The sequence below is a fragment of the Callithrix jacchus genome, chromosome 21 (assembly GCF_049354715.1).
Source record: "Callithrix jacchus isolate 240 chromosome 21, calJac240_pri, whole genome shotgun sequence".
Lineage (NCBI taxonomy): Eukaryota > Metazoa > Chordata > Mammalia > Primates > Cebidae > Callithrix > Callithrix jacchus.
This window is the reverse complement of record NC_133522.1, coordinates 49,377,383-49,385,410: the sequence shown is the minus strand read 5'-3', so window position 1 is coordinate 49,385,410 and position 8,028 is coordinate 49,377,383.

The following is an 8,028-nucleotide window of genomic DNA, read 5'->3' as shown; positions in this document are numbered from 1 at the left end:
CCACCTGCCTCGGCCTCCCAAAGTGCTGGGATTACAGGCGTGAGCCACCGGGCCCGGCCCAGGGATTTCTTTAATTCTGCTATTGGATAGGCAGCTTGTCTCCACCTTTTTGTTATTATGAGTATGTCATTGGACATACTTGAAGGCACATCTCTGTGTGCAGTTCTGACTGCTTTCTTAGTCTAAATTTCTTGAAGTAGAATGACAGCTAAAATGATCATTTAATCTGTAGATTCTAAGGCACGTTGCCAAAGTACGCCCCAGGAAACAGCTGGTGATCATTTCGCACAGCACCAGGCGTCTGTATTTTTTAAAGAATCTTTGAAAACTGGCAAATGAAAACCATGTGAGGCACTTTTATGAATCAATAAATAACACATGGTGAATATGCAGATCATGAGTTCATTGTATGAAAGTGGGTGAACCCTCCCTACAGTTTTATAAAGATTAAACATGCAAATACAAGAGATTAGTTGCAGAAGTTGGCTGTTTAGCAGTAGAGGGTCTGGTCTCCTCTTCGCTACTGGAAGTCCAGCAGACGGCCCTTCATTCCTGTCTGCTCAGCCCAGCGCCCACCTGGCCACCTGGTGTCAGGGCCCCACAAGGTCTGCCAGCTCCTATGCCCTCGCTTGGTATCTATGGTGTGCCCTGCCCAAGGTGAGCCACACCAGAGAGACAATTCCGGGCTTTGTTAAGGACTTTGTATACCCAAGGGGTATCCCTTGGGTCACTGGCGCCTCACCTGGAAATCAGGGGTAATAAGAGTCCCTCGTGCAGAGTTCCTGTGGGACTCACACGAGATGATGTGCCTGGAGCAGGTATTACAATCGACGCTGGTGGTGAGGAAAGCCATGTTTCCCTCAGAGCCGTCCAGCAGCACTGCATCTACACGGCATCTGGGTGGTGGCAGTCACGCTAGGTGTTGAATGATGGAGGCAGGGATGCATAGAGGGATGGGTAGCTGAGTGGATACATCAATCAACTGTTAAAAAATTGGGCAATTCCTCAAGAAAGTCAACATAGAATTGCCACATGCTCTAGCAATCCCACTTCTGGGTATATACCGAAAAGCACTGGCTGGGCGCGGTGGCTTAAGCCTGTCATTCTAGTACTTTGAGAGGCCAAGGTAGGCAGATCGCTTGAGCCCAGGAGTTTGAGACCAGCATGGACAACACGGCAAAACCCATCTCTACAAAAATGCAAAAAACAGCCAGGCATGGTGGTGCTCGCCTGTGATCCCAGCTACTTGGGAGGCTGAGGTGAGACAATCACTTGAACCCCGGAGGATGAGGCTGCAGTGAGCTGAGACCCCACCACTGCATTCCAGCCTGGAAGACACAAGACTCTGTTCAAAAAAAAAAAGGCCGGGCACAGTGGCTCACGCCTATAATCCCAGCACTTTGGGAGGCCGAGGCAGGCGGATCACCTGAGGTCAGGAGTTTGAGACCAGCCTGACCAACATGGTGAAACCTCATCTCTACTAAAAAATACAAAAAATTAGTCAGGCGTGGTGGCGGGCACCTGCAATCCCAGCTACTCGGGAGGCTGAGGCAGGAGAATTGCTTGAACCCGGAAGATGGAGGTTGCAGTGAGCCAACACGATGCCACTGCACTCTGGCCTGGGCGACAGTGAGATGCCATCTAAAAAAAAAAAAAGAGGCTCCAGCCTGCGGCACTCCGAGACGTCCTCAGGGAATCTGCGCCTTCCTCCTTCGTCTTTCAGGGCTTGGTTCTTTTGATACCTTCTGCATTTTGTTCAACATCCCAAGAACCTGGGCAACTCTATCAGGTGACAGAAGGGGGCTGGGAGCCTTGGGTACGTTGCTCCCTGAGACAAAGTAGCTGGGCGATTCTCTCCAGAAACAGGTGGGGCAGCAGGACGGGCACGGCTTGTGCACCAGCAGCGAGATGAAGATGGTCTCGGCCAAACTTATCACAGTGCACAGGAAAGCAGACACCCCTGAGGGGAGCGCTGATGGCCGTGGCCGGCTGTGTGTCGGACGCAAGGATCGGGAAGGCTGAGCAGCCCAGGAGAGTGATCTTGAGGGAGACCCTCTCGCCACTGTTGGGGGCCAGGTGGAAATCCATGATATCCGTGACCGTGAGGAGCACGGGGCAGCAGCCGGCCAACCACGCAGAGCAGGGTCACCGGTGATGACCACGCAGCCCTCCCTCCTGCACAGCTTCCACGCCGAACTCCTGGGAGGAGGCGGCACCCCAGCAACTCCCACACCCCCTGATTCATGAAGACGCCCTTGTTAAACTTCACGTTTTTCTGAGGAGTGCCACAGGGAGACACCGATGCCCTGCATGGTGCAGAGTGGCTGCCGAAGGTCAGCGAGCAGCTCGGACCTCGAAGGGGAAGTTACAGACGTCGAGGTTGCAGGCGCCACCACCTGGTGGGGCTCATAGTTCTGGACCTCAGCTTTATGCCCAGTGTACACGTACGGGATATTTGGAGACTTCCCCATGTCCACACTCACTGACGAGCGTGTCTGCGGCCCACATCCGTGGGGATGGACAACTTGGTAAAGTTCAAGTCCGGGTTCCACTGAGAAACCAGGAGTCCAGCACCGCCGGGGCCAGCACCTGCTTTTTCTCATCCCTGCTGAGGATGGTGTAGACCATGCGGGCCCAGTCTTTTGGCTTGGCCCACACGGGAAGAATTATCTTAGCCGCACATAGAATACACTAACACTAATAATCCTCATGAACTAAAAAAGTCTCAGAAATACTTTGAGAAGGTTATGAATATGTGCTGGGCCACACTCGAAGCTCTCCTGGGCTGCGGGTTGGACAAGCCAGGCGTAGACAGTGATGTCAGTGGGAACGGTGCTGGCTTCTTCCAGTCCCGCCGGAGCCACCCGCCCCCATCATAATTGGCCCGGAGGGCATTTGACAGCCTCAGCAGGGCTGGCCTCGCGGTGTTGTGGCCCTGGAATCCTGGTGTAAGGCAAAGGCTTGTCTTATGCAGCCAGAGCAGGAGGAAGGGGGCCCTGAATAGCTTTGGTCCTGGGTGAATCTGAGAATGCAGAGCCCATGGGTACCAGGGGCTGACTGCAGTTACTTTTCTCTTCCCTGAGCAGCTGGGATTACAGGCATGCGCCACCATGCCCGGGTAATTTTTTAATTTTTTCTTTTTAGTAGAGACGGGGTTTCTCTATGTTAATCAGGGTCAAACACCCGAGCTCAGGTGATCCGCCCGCCTTGGCCTTCCAAAGTGCTGGGATTACAGTGAGCCACTGTGCCTGGCCTCAGGAGCCTCTTCTTTAGGGTTTTTAATTAAGCTAAAAAGAACCCAGCAACACCCTTTGGTGTCCCCAGAGGCCTCCAGTGGGCCACACCGCGTGCAGCACTGGCCGGCGGTCCATCGGAGGCCGAAGCGGCTTATTGTCATCAGAGCGGGGCTGTGGCTGATGTGCTGCACCTGCTGCTCCCCCGCCCATGCCTCAAGCCCTGGTCACCCCAATTCGCTGTTCTCCTACCTCACTTCCAAGCCACCAAGACTGATGACTGCTTAGCCCTGGGAAACCGCTGTGGCCGCATGGGAGGACCCCAGGACTCACATGATCTGCCTGCCTTGGCCTCACAAAGTGCTGGGATTACAGGCGTTAGCCACCGCACCTGGCCCAGAGCAATCTTCCTCGCAGGCTTACCTTTGACGGAAGTTACTTATCTGGCCTCAGGGAAGACAATTAGATATGCTCACTAAAGAAGAAGTCAAGCTTTTAAGAGTTCAAGTGAGCTTTACTCAAAAGTCTTTCCATGGACTATAGAGGAGCCAAGTCTCCAACCCGAGGGCAGTGATGTCGGAGGCTCCTGCGCCCAGTGTCAGCTCACAGCTCACATGCAGGTGGCGGAGGTCGGCGCGTGCAGATCACAGGAAACTGGCTCTGAAGCTGTATTAAAGCAGAATCGCATCCAGGTGTTGGGGCAGGAGCGCGGCTGGTTATGGACTCAGAGGCGCCATTGCCCCCCCTGCCAGACAGGGAAAGGGAACGACCAGAGACGGAGTCACTTTGTCACCCAGGCTGGAGTGCAGTGGCGCAATCCCAGCTCACTGCAACCTCCGCCTCCCGGTTCAAGCGATTCCCCTGCCTCAGCCTCCCGAGTAGCTGGGACTACAGGCGCCCACCACCATGCCTGGCTAACTTTTGTATTTTTAGTAGAGATGGAGTTTCACCTTGTTGGCCAGGCTGGTCTCGATTTCTTGACCTTGTGATCTGCCCTCCTCTGCCTCCCAAAGTGCTGGGATTACAGGCGTGAGCCACTGCGCCCTGCCATGATCGCCTGATTTCTGATGCAGTCCAATGTGATCCTTACTCTTGTTCCTCTATAGGTAACGGAGGTTTGCCTCTGACATCTTTCAAGATACTCTGCCTTCGGTTTCCTGCAGTTTGAACATGACGTGCCGAGGTGTGTATTTTTTGGCATCTGTCGTGCTTAGCGTTCTCTAAGCTTCCTAGATCTGCAGTTTGGTGCCTGACGCTAATTTTGAAAAAGGAAGAGCCATTATTACTTCGAATATTTCTTGTACCCCCCGTCTCTTTCTTCTTCTGGCATTGCCATTATGCGTGTGTAAATCACCTGTTGTAACTGACCTGCCGTTCTAGGACACTCTCTTCAGTTATTTTCTCTCTTTTCTCTCTTTGCATTTCAGTTTGGGAAGCCTCTGTGGACATGTCCTCAGCTTGCAGATTCTCTCCCGGGGTGTGTGACAGTCCACTGACGTCCCAGGCGTGATCGCCAGGGTGACCTGCCAGTGGCCTCCTCGGGGTGAAGCTGTAAGTCACACGGGCTCTGTCTCTCCAGCCGAATGTCACGGTAGTGCATCCACCCACAAAAGAATCTCCGAATCATGTAAAACATCAATAAAGGATTTGAGTCCTAAATATACAAAGATTTCTTCTTCTTCTTCTTCTTCTTCTTCTTCTTTTTTTTTTTTTTGAGATGGAGTCTTGCTGTCGCCCAGGCTGGAGTGCAATGGCGCGATCTCAGCTCACTGCCGCCTCCGCTTCCCAGGTTCGAGAGATTCTCCTGCCTCAGCCTCCCGAGTAGCTGGGATTACAGGCGCCCGCCACCGCGCCTGGCTAATTTTTGTATTTTTAGTAGAAGTGGGGTTTCACCATGTTGGCCAGGCTGGTCAAGTGATCTGCCTGCCTCAGCCTCCCGAGTAGCTGGGATTACAGGCGCCCGCCACCGCGCCTGGCTAATTTTTGTATTTTTAGTAGAAGTGGGGTTTCACCATGTTGGCCAGGCTGGTCAAGTGATCTGCCTGCCTCAGCCTCCCAAAGAGCTGGGGTTACAGGCAGGAGCCACCACCATGGCCTTTTTTTTTTTTTAACAGGGTCTCGCTATCACCCAGGCTGGAGCACAGTAGCACATATCAACCTCACTGCAACCTCTGCCTCCTGGGCTCAAGTGATCCTCCTGCCTTAGCCTCTTCTGAGTAGATGGGGCTACAGGCATGTGTCACCATGCTGGGCTAATTTTTTTTTTTTTTTTTTTGTAGAGATGGGGTTTCACCATGTTGCCCAGGCTTATCAAACTCCTGAGCTCAAGTGATCTTCCTGCCTCGGCCTCCCAAAGTGCTGGGATTACAGGTGTGAGCCACCACACCTGGCCAAAGAATTCTAAAAACTCAACAATCAAGAAACAACCCAACCGAAAAATGGACAAAAGATCTGGACACCTCACCAAAGAAGATACACAAATGGCAAATACACACATGGGGAGCTCTGAACAGCCATGAGAAAAGTACAAACTCAACAGTCACTAAGCGCCTATCGCAATGGCTGACGACACCGAGTGCTGGCGAGACACGGACTCTCATTCACTGCCGGTGGGACTGCTACGAAGGTGCAGCCACTTTGGAGGGCACTTTGGCGGTTTCTTAGAAACTAAACATCTTGCTCTTTGAGGAAGAGGCGCTCGTAGCTGTTGTGGATCGTGAGTCTGTGCGCTCCTGCTCCTGACTCACCGCCGTTCGCTCTCGCCGAGGAGCACTCGGTCAGGAAGCCGCCCAGCCGCCATGGCTTTTAAGGATCCGGAAAAACACCCGTGCGGCCGGAGGTGGCAATTCACCGAATTCAAATCACTCTAACGTAAAATCCGCAACGTAAAATCCCCGGCGGAGGTGTCTGCTGCCGTGATCAGAGGAGCAAAGGAAAAGAAAGGACCAGTTTGAATGCCTACCAAGACTGAGAATCACAAGAAGAACACCTTGCGGTGAAGCTCTGTCACATGGGGTCGTTTCCAGATGAGATTCCACGAGTGACTCACGGACCTGCACAGCCCTTCTGAGATTGTTCAGCAATGGACGGACGTGCAGTGGATGACGTCCATCGTATTGACCCAGGAGTTGAGGTGGAAGTCACCACTGCAGATGCTTATCTCAGCTATTTTTAACAAATGGATTACCAGTTGTTAAAAAAAAAGTAAACTAAATATCTTGGCGGGGCACGGTAGCTGATGCCTGTAATCCTGGCACACGGTGGCTGATGCCTGTAATCCTGGCACACGGTGGCTGATGCCTGTAATCCTGGCACACGGTGGCTGATGCCTGTAATCCTGGCACACGGTGGCTGATGCCTGTAATCCTGGCACTTGGGAGGCCGAGGCGGTTGGATAACCTGAACTTAGGGTCACCTCCCAAGGAGAGGGTGTCAGGACGTGGGGTCCTGGGAGGTGATGAAGTCACTGGGGGGAGCCCTCAGGAATGGGATTTGTGCCCTTGCAAAAGAGGCCTCAGAGAGCTGCCTGGCCCCTCCCAGACACTGGATCTGCCGGTGCTCCGACGTGGCCTCCCACCCTCCAGAACTCTGAGAAACTGATTTCTGTGCTTTATAAGCAGTGTATGGGCCAGTGGAGGGCCACATAGTATCATTTTAGGCAAAAACAGACTGCATAAGGCACATCCCATAGATGGTGCTTTTTTTTTTTTTTTTTTTTTGAGACAGAGTTTTGCTCTTGTTACTCAGGCTGGAGTGCAATGGCGCGACCTTGGCTCACCGCAACCTCCGCCTCCTGGGTTCAGGCAATTCTCCTGCCTCAGCCTCCCGAGTAGCTGGGATTACAGGCACACACCACCGTGCCCAGCTAATTTTTTGTATTTTTAGTAGAGACGGGGTTTCACCATGTTCACCAGGATGGTCTTGATCTCTTGACCTCGTGATCCACCCGCCTCGGCCTCCCAAAGATGGTGCTTTTTTTTTGAGTCTTGCTCTGCTGCCCAGGCTGGAGTGCAATGGTATGATCTTGGCTCACTGCAACCTCCTCCCGGGTTCAAGCGACTCTCCTGCCTCAGCCTCCCGAGTAGCTGGGATTACAGGTGCGAACCACAACGCCAGACTAATCTTTGGGTTTTAGTAGAGACGGAGGTTTCACCACGTCGTCCAGGCTGGTCTTGAACTCAGGCCATCCAACTGCCTTGGCCTCCCGAAGTTCTGGGATTAGTGTGAGCCACTGTGCTTGGCCGGAGCTGTATTTTTTACACCTTTTCTGTGTTTAGATGCACAAGTGTCCAGCACTGTGTCGCAGTGGCCCGCCGTATTTGGTGCAGTGCCGTGCTCTGCAGGCTTGTAGCCTGGGAGCATCAGGTCACAGCACGGAGCCCTGTGTGTGGCGGCCTGCGCTAGCCAGGTCTGGTGAGTGTGCTCTATGATGGTGACATTGCCCAAGGACACATTTCTCAGCACAGCTGTTCTCACGAGGCAGCCCATGACTGTACCTGCTATAGCAGCCAGCACGAACAGAGCCACTTCTGGGAGACCCCACTACCCAATACCATCCCTCTAGGGATTACATTTCAACATGTGCATTTGGAGGCCTCGAACATTTGGCCTCTAACAGCCTCAACATGGCAGGCCTGGGGGCCCTTCCAGGGCCAGAGCTGGGCAGGAAGGGGGAAGGGCCTTCTGGCTGAAGGGTCCCCACAATGAGGCCAATGAATGGGCCAACGGTGTGGCAGGTTGGGGAACTGAAGATAAGCCCCGGGGAGGTGGGGCTGAGGCTAGGGCTGAGCAAGGA